Here is a 14,038-nt window from a genome sequence, read left to right as displayed (position 1 = left end):
CCCCTGTTGTTCCGGACACCACCCATCTTGTGTGGACACGCGCGCCATCTCCCGCTCATCCATCATCGCCCTTGTCCTTGAACAGTTACTGAGTCTGAGTCGGAAGCATCTGTGCAGGCTGAGAATGGATGTGCCCTTCCTCTTCTCCGCCTCAGCTGTCTGGGGCAGATTTATGTCCTAGGAGAAGTTTCCCTTGGTTTTATTTTTGGTCTTTTGCACATCACGGCCCCGGGTTATTTCCTTCACCCGCCCTTCCCGACACCAGCCCCGTCATTTCTGAATCTCCCTGGCTGCCTCCGTCCACCCCGGAGCAGGCTTTCTGTCAGTCTGCTTCCGACGCTCCTGCGGCGCACCCGCACCCAGCCGTGGCGTGCAGGCGGGCTGCCTGGCTGCTTCAGGCTCCGTCTGCAGCAGCTCCTCCTCCCCCGCCAGCTGGGAGGCTTGTGGGAAGCACAGGGCTCAGTGAGGGGGCATGTTGGGCTTCGAGGAGACTGGGTCTGAAGTCCAGTCTCATCACTCACGGGCTGTGCATCTCCCGGTGATGGGAGCGTGCCCGGCTGGGGCGTGGGGAGAACTGAGCAGGTTAACGCACGGAAAGGGCTTAGGGCAGCGCCTGGAACTCACTCGTGTGACCCTCTGCGACCATCACGATCAGTCCTTTCTCTGCATTGCACTGTCCGTCAGGGGCTGGCAGACGACAGAGGCCCACCAGTGGCACAGCCAGTGAGTCGGTGCTTAGCTACACAGGGACTGGATCTGCCTCACTATCACGGAGGGCGCGTCTGGGCAACGTCCTCATCCTCCTGTCGTCTGGCTGGACCTCATACACTATGTGCCCTCATGTCTCCAGGTCCCTGTGCTGTCACCTATAGGCAGTGTGTTCTTAATGCTATGGGGGCTTTTGATAAATGTGTGTTTGGAAGTGTGATGACGGCTCTAAGGAGGGTGCCAAGAGGTAAAGGATGGCATCCTCGAGGCGCATCCAGTCCTTGGGGAAACACTTCGTACAGGGGGAGGCAAGGCAGTAGGTAATCAGGTGCCAGGGGAGGCTTCAGGAGTTCCGGGTACAGGGGCCTGGAATGTCTGAAGTTTGACCGATCCCTCTGCCCTCGTGCTTTTCAAATATTTCTGTTTCCTAATAAACAGAGTGCAGATGAACTGAGACTGCCCCCTTCCCTCGAGGCCGTGCTGGAGGAGGGACAGAGAGTGTCCTGAAGCTCAGAGCAGGCGTTTGTTTTGCAGAGTAAGGAATGAAGGCAGAAAGGAGGCCCCATGGCTCTAGACAGTAGAAGAGATCTTTGGAGAGGGGAGCTTTGAATTCGGAAGGAAAATAGAATAGTCTGATGGAAAAAAAAATTTAAATAAGTTTTGAGTAAGATTTGCTGTGTGGGCTGTAATCCTCTCCTCCATCTCCCTGAAACCCTCAGGAAAGGCTGTGAAGTCGATGCGCAATTTGTTGTCATGATTTTGTGAGTACTGGATGAAAACACAGGGACCCAGGCATCCAACTGAGGGTATGAACTGAACCATGCTGACTTCTCCTTAAGCATGCAGGCATCGCCAGGCTCCAGGAAGTCTTTCTCCGTCAAAAAAAATGGGGCAGAGTCCTGTGTTTTCAACAGATCCAGCTGCCCTCAGCACCGCATTCAGGGCAACCTCTTTTTACTGACTGTGTCGATGAAGGAGGCTCCTCTGTCTTAACTCCATTCCTCCTGCAGTCCTAGAGGCCCAGCAGAGGACAGCCTCTTCTGTCTCTGTAGGTGAACCTGGCTGGGAGCTGACCACAGGCAGTCTAACCGGGTTGAGTGTAAAAGGAACATTGGGGACCACAGAAAGGAACTTTTGGGACCCCTGCCCCCAACTTCTGTGGTCTCAAATGTTCCTTTTACATTCGACCCAGTTAGACTGCCTGTGGTCAGCTCCCAGCCAGATTATTCTAGAGAGAGAGAGATAATGGTCTGTTTTCTTAGCTTCCTGGTTCTTTCAGGTGGTGCTTCTCACCTTGGTTGCTCCGTGGGAATCCCCTGGGGAGATCTAAACAACGCCACACCTCCACCCTACCCCCAGAGATTCTGATCCGGCCAGCCTGGAGTGTGGCCTGGGCCGCTGGCAGAGAACTGACTGGGCATGAAGGTGACGACCACCAAGCCCGTCTCCCACGCGATCCTGCTCCAAAGTGTGCTCCTGATAAAATGCCCCAAAGCAATCCAGATGCCGGAGGCAGGTCTCAGGAGGTTTCAGTTGCAAACACCCAACTTCTGCTGAGGCTGTCTGTCTTCTGCCGTTTTAGCAGAGCCACGTGACAGGACAAGCACTGCCCATCAAAGGCAGTGCCTCTTGCCCACAAGGATGACTGAAATCACCTGCTTTGCATCCATCCCAGGGCTGACACAGAAATGGTTTTAGAACAAAATAACCACACTCATCCACAAAACAGTCTTGAGATACTAACATAAAACTCCTCTGTAACAGCTGTTTTTCGTTGTGTGTGGTTTTTTTTTTTTTTTTTTTTTTTAAGTAAGTCTTAGTTTGTAGCAGGCTCCAGACCCAGGCAGACAGTCTTGGAAAGTCATTCTGCTCACACCAAAAACAAGTTGAGCAATTTTCTAAGGGCAGGCACCTCTGACCCCTACATTTCAGCTTTTTCTTAATAAACTGGTCTCCAAAATGGGACCACAAAAGCCGCTGTTGGCAATCTCTTACAGTATGTGGGTAAAAAAGAAGCTGGGGGAGAAATGGCAAGGATCAGAGAGCCGCTCTGGTTAGTAACGGAGGCGATGCAATTAGCCTTTCATTTAGAGGCAGGAAGGGGTTACCCCGAGCGCAGTGGTCAGAAACCAGTGATGTGAGGATGGACTCGGGAGAGCCGGGCAACTTCGCAGCACAGTTTTCTCAGTCAAAACTATTCTCTGATCACTTGTCATGCGTGATGATTAATAACACAACCTCCTCTGAGGAGGGAATGTTAATTAACTTCCGGTTAAATCGGGTCTGTTTCCCAGTCGTCTGCATTTGCCACCTTGAGAGGGGCACAGAAAGCAGCTCCGGGCACCGCATGGCCAGCCCACTCAGGAGGGGAGACGCAGACCTCTGCCCTGCGGCGAGGTTGGGGCTCACCACGTGACTGTCCTTTGTGGACTGGCCACAGACCCAGCACCGTCAGGTTTGTCTTTGAAGGGATAAATCAAACGCGAAGAGCAGCGAACGCACAAGACAGATGATGCCAGTGCTTGTAGCCGTGAGTGATGTACCGCGGCCCCGCAGGGCTTATCGCTTCTTTGATCCCATCCTGTCCGGGCAAAGGAAACTGCAGGGGCTCTGAGGCTTGGTGGTGGGAGTGAGGAGTCAGAACAGAGCCTACCCACCCCTGGGACCTCAGGCTGCTCCTTGGGCAGGTTCCTGTGTCCCATGTGAAGTCAGTAAGGCTTCCATCCTCCCTGTCTGTCCCCTGGACCTCCACTTCCCTGCATTTGTGCCTTGCAAGACTCTCCCTACAATGTTTTCTCTTTCTGATAGAGTGTATGAAGAACAGGCTTTATTTGTCTCTAAATCTTCAGCTGATATTACTTTTCCCTGAGACTCAGTCGAAATGAAAAAGGATTACTTTATATTTACTTGTGTCTTTCATGAGAGAAACTGATTTTGAGAAAAGAAAGCCCCTCCAGTGTGCAACACTTTCCCTGCCTTCGGACCCTCCGAGGGGCAAGGGAAGGGCTAAGAGGCTCGCGTGCTTTGTCATTTACTTAGTCTGACAGCTGCTGCTTAGTGTGCTTCTGAGGGTGACCTTCCTCCAGCATACTCCTTCCCTCTAGTTGTGTGCGCCTGTTATAATAGAATTTTAGAGCCAGGCATGGAGCAGGCTACCTTTGATAATTAATGGCTCTGAGAGTTTGCTGAGTGTGTTATTTAATTAAGGGCACTTGTGTCTGGAGTGTGTGCAACCCTGTGGTTGAATAAAAGGTGTATTTGCTCAGGGATTACAGACAAATACTCAAGCATCGTCATGTTGAGAGTTTGTCGGGGTTCAGCAGATGGAAAAACTCAATGGTTATTATATTTTTTTTCCCTTTCTGCCATTTAAAAGGTACTGAGGTTGACAGAAGGCTGTTTCTTTTGCCTTGTGCGCGAGCTGAGATTATGATATCAAATGTCCTCAGGCTAACGGGTAAAGTCTACTACTTGAAGCGGAGCCTCTCATCCAAAACAAAGAGATTACACTTTTAGTGCTATATTTTAATGCTGTGAAATCGGTGGTCAAATAAGTTGGAGTTTACTTCAATTACTCACAAATAGGGGAACCTGAATTATGGTCAAGTTTTATGTGGCACCAAAAGATCAAAGATTGAAAACTGGCAAGAAAACACAGCTGAAGGCTGTGGGGAATAGAGGCTGTCTCGCAGCACCCTGCTCTTCCAGAGTTTCCAGTGCTGAGAATGAAGTGCCGGCTGTGAAAAGACCAGCCGCACAGAGGCATCAGCTGTCCGCACAGCGGGATCTCCACGGTTCCATCTCTCCGTGTGTTCGGATACAGACTGTAAATACGGAAGGTCCGGTTTTCAGCCTCTCCGGTCACTGTGTGTGCCGGGACAAGTTCTGTCCACTCTCTAGCCCACAGTTTCCTCTTTTGTAGAGCAAAAGGTTGAATTATATACTGTTTAAACTCTCTTCCAGCCCAAAGGTGCCCAGGAGGGAGATGGAAGCTGACTGTGCCGCTGATAGGAGAGATAGCTGATAGCCCACTGTGGGGACCGATCGGTATTTTGTCCGGAAGGGACCCCTGAGCATCTGCAGAGCCATATAAACATGCCCTGCAGGTGGGCCAGAAGGCTCACGGAGCCACCAAAGCTCAGACTGATGGTCCGAGGGTCAAGGTCTCCCACTGGAGACCTCCCCACTCACGGCAGACAGTGGGAACAGAGGCTATGGCTCGAAAGGCTCAACTGGAGTGAGAAGAGAGGCCTGGAAGGCTCAGCAGTTCTCTTTTCTAGGTTAGAACGGAGAGCCATCTGTCCAGAGCATCTATTGGCCAGCTCCCGTGCTAAGGGGTGTGCAGTCTTATGTATGGAAAACTCATTTAGTTTTCACTTCAGCCCTATGGGGTAGATATCATAACCTCAGTTTACGGCTGGGAAAAGGTCACACAGTAAGTGCAGGATCAGATCCACTTAACTCTAGAGATCAGGGTTTTTTTTTTCACAGCTGCAGTGTCCAGCATGGTAGCCACCAGCTACGTGTCACTGATGAGCCCTAAAAAAGGGGACTAGTCTAAATGGAGATGTGCTGAAACTGTAAAACATCTCCTGGTTTCAAAGACTTACTCTAAACAAAGAATATAAAGTATCACATTATTTTTTATATTTATGTAGCATTTTTATATTATACATTTTAATATTAAACAGATACAGAAATAGTATTTAACAGGGTAAATGTAAGATATGATTAACATTAATGTAACCTGTTCTCAATGTGGCTTCTGGGAAAATGTGAAAGGACATGTGCAGCTGACACTCTGCTCCTATTGGACAGCGCTGCTCTGAGCCAGCACACCCTGGGGGTCGGGGGAGAGCACGGGGAAGCTGGTCTGGGGCGGGGCGCTCTGGGAGTCTCTAAAGAGTTAACTTAGTATTTAAGAGCATGGCTCTGGGTCCAAGTGAGGCCAGTGACTTGTTTTGCTGTGTAACCTTATCACGTACTTTGCCTGTCTGCGCCTCAGTTCCACCATGTACAGAGTTGTTATGAAGGCTAAAGATGATACAAGTAAAGCACGTGGCCCAGAGGGAGGTCTGGACTCTAAAGAAATGTCTATTATTGTCACCCAGTCATGCGCTTGGCATTTTTGAGCACCCATGTGATGCCAGGAACTGTTCTAAGTGCCAGAGATGATGACACTCAGACGCTTACTTGTTAGCGGAAGGTATAGACAAACAAATGAGTCTATAATATGACAGATGATGGTGAGGATAATGAAGACAAAAAGGCAAGTTTAAGGGGCAGGAGGAAATTGGGCTTTGCTTTAGCCTGGGACGTGGGGAAGGCCTTTCTGAGCCGGTGATGCTTGAGTCAAATACTGAATGGAGGGAGGAAAGGAGAGAATTCCAGGCAGAGGGGGGCACAAAAAGTGCCAGGGCCCCAGGGTGGGAGCTTATTGGATACAATCTTATAACAGCAAGAAATCTGGAAAGCTGGATGAGTGAGTGTCGGGGAGGGTCAGGGGAGAGGAGGCCGGATTTCATCCTCCGTCCTCTGCTGTGGCCTGCAAGGCCCTGTGTGATCGGGCCCGGGGGGACGGCCCGGGAAGCTATCTCACTTCCCATTTCAAAGGATCATGATCTTAATATATTTCCTGTTCTCATGTGTTCATTCTTGTTTGTGACCTTGGGTGAGTTTGAGGGTATTGATGTGTATTTTAAGAGTCACAGTCAACAGCTGGCATAAGATATTTTATATCAAGAAGCTGTATTTTTAACTGCAGTATCCCGAAAGCTGAGAGTTCTTAGGTTTTACTGGAAACAATTGTCTTAAAAACTTTTTTGTTTCCACTGAGCCTCATTCTTTTGAAGGACTAAAGAAATTAAAAGTATCCACAAACAAGGTCTTCCAATTTAAAAGAAAAAAACTGCCCCGAAATTAAAAGTATCCACAAACAAGGTCTTCCAATTTAAAAGAAAAAAACTGCCCCGGTAGATAACAGAGCCTTGAAAGGAAAGTAATAAAGCAAACTCTCAATAGGGGTATCACAGATAAATGCTGATTTACTGCGTTGGGGAGACTCCTGGTTCCAAATAGATAACTCCAGGACCTGCAGGAGACGCCAGACAGATGGGATAAGAGAGGGGGCAGAGTTCTAAGAGCAGCGTGGAGCTCGGCGGGGCCGAGGCAGGCCTTCTGCCTGTTAGAAAGCCTCCCTTCCGGTTGCTGTGTATGACTCAGGCTTATCATTTCTAATTAAAAAGTGAGTCATGCAGTATCTGGGGCCTTCACTTCTTCAAAACAATACCCCCCATCAGTGTGCAGCTCGGAGTGCCCACAGTTCTAAACTTTTCTGGAGCCTCTTTGGAACAAGATATGGGGCTTTAGCAGAGGAAAAGGGCTAAGACCATCTAATTACATTCAAAGCCATTTTTTTTTTTTGCCTGTCTTAAAGGAATGGAAATGATCTGCTGGTTTTTATAGCTCTTCTTGACCTAGAGATATCTGCTGGCGGAAAGAGAATCCTCAATTGGGCTGTTTTAACGCTTTAAATATTACGCGATCTATCATCTTACGCACTGACTTGCACACTTTGAAAAATCTCTTAAATACGCATCAAAATGGATTGGCTAATCCGAGACCGTGGGGGTGGCTCTTGGAGGGCATGCAATTGTGTGTGGGCATGGAGGGGTTAGACACAGCTGACACAGCATCAACTCCTTCCTGGTGGGATAAGGTAGAGAAATCAGTCTGGTCAGAGGGATGGTCGACACTCTGCCGCTGCCTCGCACGGAACACAGTTACATGCTTGTTCTTGAGTCCGCCGTCTGGCTTCAGGTGCACGGTCGGCATCTCTGGGGCAGGGAGGTGCTTCACCCACTGTGTCTCAGGCAGCGTTGGGTTCAAAGTGGGATCTCAACAAATAGCTGGTGACTGATTTTAGAACCTGAAGGTTACAGAGGTCCTGTGGGAGGCGAGCAATCTGTGCCCAGGTTGTAGCCAGGACTCCTGGCGGCAGGTTAGGAAACCCCACTTCAAATGGGCCTCTGGAGAAAAGGGACTTACTGACCTTGTCCCTGTGAAGGAAGGGGTGAAGGTATGAATCCATCGCCTGTCTTTACCTGTTGTCTCTCTTTACTCTGGGGGCTTCTCCTGCATCAGACTTTTCCAAATGACGAGCAGGATGACTGCCGGCAGCCTCAAGTCTCTGTCATCCCTTCCAAGGCTTTGCTCTCTACGTCCACACACCACATGCAAGAGAAGCACTCCAACTGGCCAAGCTGGAGTCACGTGCCTACCACTGTGGTCTTTGGATGAGACTGGCAGTTCCAAATTCCCATGTCTGCTACACCCGTCCTATGTTCTGTTTGAGTCTCTTAACAGATTTCCAAATGTTTTGAAACCCCAGGGCTAAGTACAGACTCTTGGTGAAAACTCCGTATCTCTACAGGAAACCCTAACTGAAGGGTCCTGACTGGAGGCCTCGGGAGTCCTCACTGATCCCAGGAATGCAACATCTTACGCATTATGGTCCAAGGGTGATGAGCCGTGATTCACTCCTGTTCACCAAACGCAGTTTTAGCTTTCAGGCAAATGTTCAGTCCATTACGTGTTGCACGGGGACGGAGGACCAGCCCTGTCTCTTTGGCAGGGTGGTTGTGATGAGTGGGTAAAGTGACCTGTTGCAAAGCCCCTGGCACAGAATCACCGAATGCTGGTGCTTTTCCTGAAGTTACTGAGAAAGCAAGAGTCATCTCTAACTTGTACCCCAGCTTCATTGTACAACTCTTGTCTTCAGTTAGCTAGAGTTTAAGCAAGAGAGGACGTTTCTATACAGAGATCCACTGATTTTAGTGTAAACGTAAGTGTGGGCTCCAGAGTTAGGCTGCCTGGGTTGCCCTGACTCCCCACGAAAAACCTGAGAGTCCTTGGGAAAGCCCATAGTGACCTTAAGCCTGTTTCCACATCTGAAAATTGGGACAATTCTAGAGGGTTGTTGTGGGGTTTAACTGAAGTAAAGCCTGTTAAGTGCTTGGTGTAACTTGCCCATAATGAGATCGCCATGAGTGGTGTCATTAAGAGTCATTAATGAAGCATCCTCTGCGATGGCCTCCACCACTCAGTTGCTGAAATAGTGGTCTCGTTGGCCAGTGTGGCCCCTTAAAGCCAGGGAGGATGGCCACGAGGAGGAGAACGGACTTCCCGATGCAGTCGCACAGTGTGAAGATGATATGCAGCAATTACCCTGTTTTGTTTAAACCTATTGAGGAACAACTGCACATCCAGCTAGCACTTAGACCATGCATTAAATTCAGTCTCTTCCTTTCCTTATGCCCTTAATGTAAAATTTTTCATTTCTGTGATTTACTTTTAGTTCTTTTTCCAGTGAAGTATATATAACACATACAGAAGAGTGCGTCTATGGTTGACTCACAGAATTAATGCAAAGCCAACACATATCTTCCCACCGCCCGTGACGAGGAATAGAACATGGCCAGGCCCCCCCAGCCCACATGCCCCTCCCCAGTCGCAGGCTGCTTCCTGCCTCCCCCACGAAGGTGACCACGGGGCTGATTTCACGGTGATGCTCCTTGCTGTCTTTTATAATTGCATCCTCTAAATGACTCTATCTCTAAAGCCGTAATTTAGTTTTGCCCGTTTTTGAACTTTGTGAATGCAGTCACACAGTGTGTATTCTTCTGCGTTCCTTTTGTTCCACATTCTTGCAAACAGTTGATGTTGTCTGTCTCTTGAAATTTTGACTATGGTGGTGGGTATACATAGTGGTGTTTCATTGTGTTTGACTAAATGATGACTAAAGATTGTTGGCCATTTAGAGAACTATTTTTTTTTATGAAGTGCCTTTTGTATTTTCTACTGGCCGGTTGACTTTTTCTTATTGGCTTATAATTTTTATTCTTTTTCTTTTCTTAAAAAAAATTATCTTCTGGATACTGATGCTTCATTGGTTATGTATGTGGCAAATACCTTCTCTCTCTGTGTCTTGTCTTTCTCTTCCTTTCTCTTAATGGCGTTTTGGATAAACAATTTCTTCATTTGAATGTAGTCCAACGTACCAATTGTTTTTTATAATAATGCTTTCATGTCTTTTTATTTTAAGTCTTTCCCTCTGGCAAGACCATGACGATATTCTCCTATAGTCCCTTCTAAATACTTCAGCTCTTGAATTATAATCCACCTGGAACTGACTTTTGCGTATGGTGTGAGGTAGGGTGTTGTTGCATTAGTTTTCTACACAGATATCCAATTTTTCTGGAACCTTTTACTGAAAAGACTTTTCTCTCCGCATAGTTGTGTGATGTCGTTTTTATCATAAATCAAGTGTTCATATGTGCCTGGGTCTGTTTGTGGGCTCTCTATTTTGTTCCATCAGTCTATTTGTCCTTTTACCAATGCCATACTCTTAAATTTTGTAGCCTTGTAATAAGTCATTGTCTTTAGGGTAAGCCCTCCTATGCTTCTGTCTTGTTCTTTTAATAGTCTCTGGCTACATTTCGATACGCAGTTTAGAATCAATTTTTCAGTTTTTACCAAAAAAAAACCCCAAAACCCACCAAGAACAAAAACTATGGGAATTTTGATATATTATTGAATTTGTAGGTAAATCTGAAAAGAACTGAGTCTATAAAATTGAATCACTCATCCCTCCGTTTATTTAATTCCTTTTTAATGCCTCGTAGTAACATTTTATAGTGTTCTATCTAGAAGCTTGCATAGCTTTAATTATTCCTTGGCATTTGATTTCTGATGTTAACATAAGCTAACTTTTAATTTTTTCATATTCTAACTGTGTGGCTATTAGGGACTGCTTTGCTCCCCCCATCATTCACATGTTGCAGCCCTCACTCCTAATGTGATAGTAATAGGAGGTGTGGCCTTCAGGAGGTAACCAGGTTTAGATGAGGTCATGAGGGTAGAGGCCCCATCGTGGGATTAGTGTCCTTATGAGAAGAATGAGATTAAAGTTCACTCTCTTCTCCACACGAGCACATAGTGAGATGAGAAGGTGGCTGGTGACAAGCCAGGAAAAGTGCTTTTGCCAGAGGGCAACCATGTTGGTACCCTTATCTTAAACGTCCAGCCTCCAGAAGTGTGAGAAAGAAATTTCTGTTTTCAAGCTTCCCAGTCTGTGGTGGTTTATTCTGGCAGCCTGAGCTCAGACAGTGGCTGAGAAATTCAAAACTTACACGTGTTGATCTTATATTCAGAGGCCTTGCTGAGCTTACTGACTAATTCTCATTGTTTCTCAGTAGATTCTTTTGAATTTTCTGCATGCATCATATTGTCTGCAAATAATGACAGTTTCATTCCTTCCTTGCTAATCCTCCTTATTTCTTATTCTTGCCTCGCTGCGTTCACTGGGACCTTGCGTAGAGTGTGAAGTAGCAGGGCTGATGGTCAGTATTCCTGTCTCATCTGCAATCTCAGACGCATAGCGTTCAACATTTCGCCCTTCAGGCTATATCCCTTCCTAGCTCAAGGTTTTCTAGAACTGTTATATTTATTAAGTTGGATGCTGAATTTGATCAGCATTTTCTTCGGCATCTACTGGGACGGCCCTATCATTTAGCCTTGATTAGTCTGGTGACAGACCTAAGATGAGTCTGATGTGAAACTGATGTTGCATTGGTCATAACGTGTTACCCTTTTCATAGACAGTGCGTGTGCACGTGCACACACACGCACAATCTTTCTGTCTACCCCTCGGGTATCTTTTAGGACCTCGGCATCTCTGCTTTCAGGTACAGTTCGTATGTAGATTTCCTTTATGTTCTTGTCAGGTTCACGTGTAAGGCAACTCAACTCACACAACAAACTGAGAAGTGGGAGAGGTTATTTTTTCCCCCTTTGGCCGAATTTGTTCCACTAGTCATAAGATTCTTACTAAGAATCTTACTCAGACTCTTGTTGCCTTCTTTATTGTGTGGTAGAATTCATCGGTGACGCTATCTGGGCCTGACCTTTGCTTTGTGAGAAGGGTTTTAATTCAGGTTGGCGTTCTTTAATAGTTATCAAATCACTCATATTTTATTTTTCACTTTATGTCAGTTTGGGTAAACTGCATTTTTTTTCTAGCCATATTAATTTAATACCAGTTTTCAAATTTATTGGTCTAAAATTATTCATTATATGCTCTTCTCCTTTTTAATGACTACAATATCCAGAAAGATGTTTAGCATATTAACTTTTAGCTTTTATTTTCTTCCAGTAAATGCATATGAGTCATAATGAAAGGTAAATTACCCTCTAAACACATCTTTAGTTGCAGGCACAAGTTTTTGTTGTCTTCATTCAGTTCAAAATTGTTTCCAATTTCCACTTGATTTCTTCTTTAGAATTCCTTGTGTATGAGTCTGCTGGTGATGAATTCTCTCAGTGTTTGTCAGAAACTGTTTATTTGACCTTCATTCTATAAGAACGTGTGACTGAGTATGGAAGCTATTTTCCGTCAGCTCCTTAGAGATGCCCCGTGGTCTTCTGATTTTTCTGTTGTTGCCGCCTTTGGTCTAATTATTACTCCTATAAAAGTAAGTTATTTTTTAATTTTTTTTTGCCTCCACGTTATCAAATCTGACAAATTACTCCTTGGATTCAATTTGCTGTAGTTTTAGCATGACAGTACGTAAGTGCGCATTCTGCACCCCTCCACCCTGGCTTTGGCATGTTCTTGAATTTTTGGATTATCCTTTTTGGTGTATCTTTCACTCGGACTCCGTTTTGGATGTGTGCATAATCCTCTATTAGCCTTCCTCGCTATACTCTGTGTCTTCTGACTTCTCATGTCTTCCCCCTCTCCCTTCATAGGTCATTCTGAGTATTTTCACATGGTTCATCTTGAAGTTCACTAATTCTCTTTTTGCTTATAAGAAACATGCTGCTAAATTCATCCATTCATTGGGTTATTGTATTTTTCAGGTCTGGAATTTCTATTTGTTTCTTTTTTGTATCATCTCTGTATTTTTAATAGATTCCATCTCTCTGCTGAATTTAAAAAAAAATCTAGTCTTTTCTATCCAGAAACAAAGTAAGCCTAAGTTATTTTAATGGCTGTGTGTGGTGATTCTACCTTATTTATATTGACTCGTCTCCTCATATGCTGTATGGGGGGGGTGTACGTATGCACACTCATGTCTATTAGGAAAAAAAATTACTTGTAGAAATAAATTAAGGTCTTGGATGGTCTTATTTTCTTCCAGAGGTTATTTTTTAATTTGCTGCTTCCAGGAACCCAAAGGGACTAGCAATTTACAATCACCTTAATTCAGTTTCTGGGACTGAGACTTTCTCAACTGCCCAGATGATCTGACATTGGGCTGCAGCTGACCAGGGCTGGTCTCCCTTTCCCAGACCTTCACAGTCCTACACAGGACTGGGAGGTTTAGAAAGGGCTGTGCCATCGGCAACCCCGCTCTGACTGCTGTCACTGCATCTCCTCTCTGAGACTCGCAGGTGCCCTCCTGGGAAAGGTGACCAACCCTTCATGCCGGGCTCGTCTCTCTGCCTTTCTGTCCTTTGCTGGAATCTTGACCCCGTCATCTTTCGCTACTTTGTTACCTTTAACAGATGTTTTCTTATATTCTGTATAATTTTTCTAGTTGAACACAGTGGGGAGGTTGATTCAAATTATCTGCTCTGTTAGTAATAGAAGCAGAAGGCATGCTTCCTTTTCAAACAGTCTGAAAACATCCTGCCTTCCAGGTTTCACTCTTGAATTACTGTTTGAACTAATTCCTCATAACTTGAACATCACCGTAATTTATTATCTTTAAAATACAATAGAAGTCAGAGGGCAAATAATGAATCTACACATTGGCATAGCTAATGGACGCACAGTCCCCATGGCTCACCATTCAGTGTAGACTGCAGGTAGCAGAGCATTCTGAGATGTCTTTTGGATTGTCAGAGAAGTACTGAATCCAGAAGGAGCACAACCTAGAGCTGCTTTTGCTAGTGTATTTTCTACCTGTTGTTTTGTCATCCTTATAATAACTCTGGGATAGAATAAAAACGCTTTCCATCATAGTAATTCAGAGATAGGGAAAGTGAGGTACAAAAGAGTGATGGATGTGTCCAAGTTCAGAGAGTAAGTTTAATGGCATTGTGGATGGGGAGTCACCTAAAATTATTTAAAGATGGGTAGCAAGATGGGTAGACGATAGAGACACCATTCTTAGGAGACTGCAGAATGTCTTTTCATACCTTCCTGTGGTGGTGGATATGCCTGGTTTTTAGGACAAGTGACTGAAAAATAGATTTCACTTTTCCTGGGGGGTGGTTGGAGGGCTGGGACATAGTATTTGCAGAACTATCATGTTTAACTTACAGG

The 14,038-nt window shown here is 45.7% G+C and overlaps 1 protein-coding gene and 1 long non-coding RNA gene across 11 annotated transcripts in view; one reads left to right on the top strand and one right to left on the bottom strand.

The window, feature by feature from the left end:
- Positions 1-14,038, bottom strand: part of FHIT (fragile histidine triad diadenosine triphosphatase) — a 1,254,006-nt gene that overhangs the window by 1,671 nt on the left and 1,238,297 nt on the right. The gene's annotated exons all lie outside the window — the stretch shown is intronic.
- The window catches only part of LOC116657105, a 551,457-nt gene that overhangs the window by 511,450 nt on the left and 25,969 nt on the right, over positions 1-14,038 (top strand). Inside the window, exon 1 of one of the 3 annotated variants that reach the window (XR_004312082.1) lies at positions 2,847-3,163. The exons of the other annotated variants lie outside the window; for them this stretch is intronic. This is a non-coding gene — a long non-coding RNA (uncharacterized LOC116657105). Of the gene's footprint in view, positions 1-2,846; positions 3,164-14,038 lie in introns of those variants that run through there. 3 annotated transcript variants of the gene reach the window in all.

This window comes from Camelus ferus, chromosome 17 (genome assembly GCF_009834535.1).
Source record: "Camelus ferus isolate YT-003-E chromosome 17, BCGSAC_Cfer_1.0, whole genome shotgun sequence".
Classification (NCBI taxonomy): domain Eukaryota; kingdom Metazoa; phylum Chordata; class Mammalia; order Artiodactyla; family Camelidae; genus Camelus; species Camelus ferus.
The sequence above is the reverse complement of the archived record's forward strand: the minus strand, read 5'-3'. Positions and strand labels throughout refer to the sequence as shown.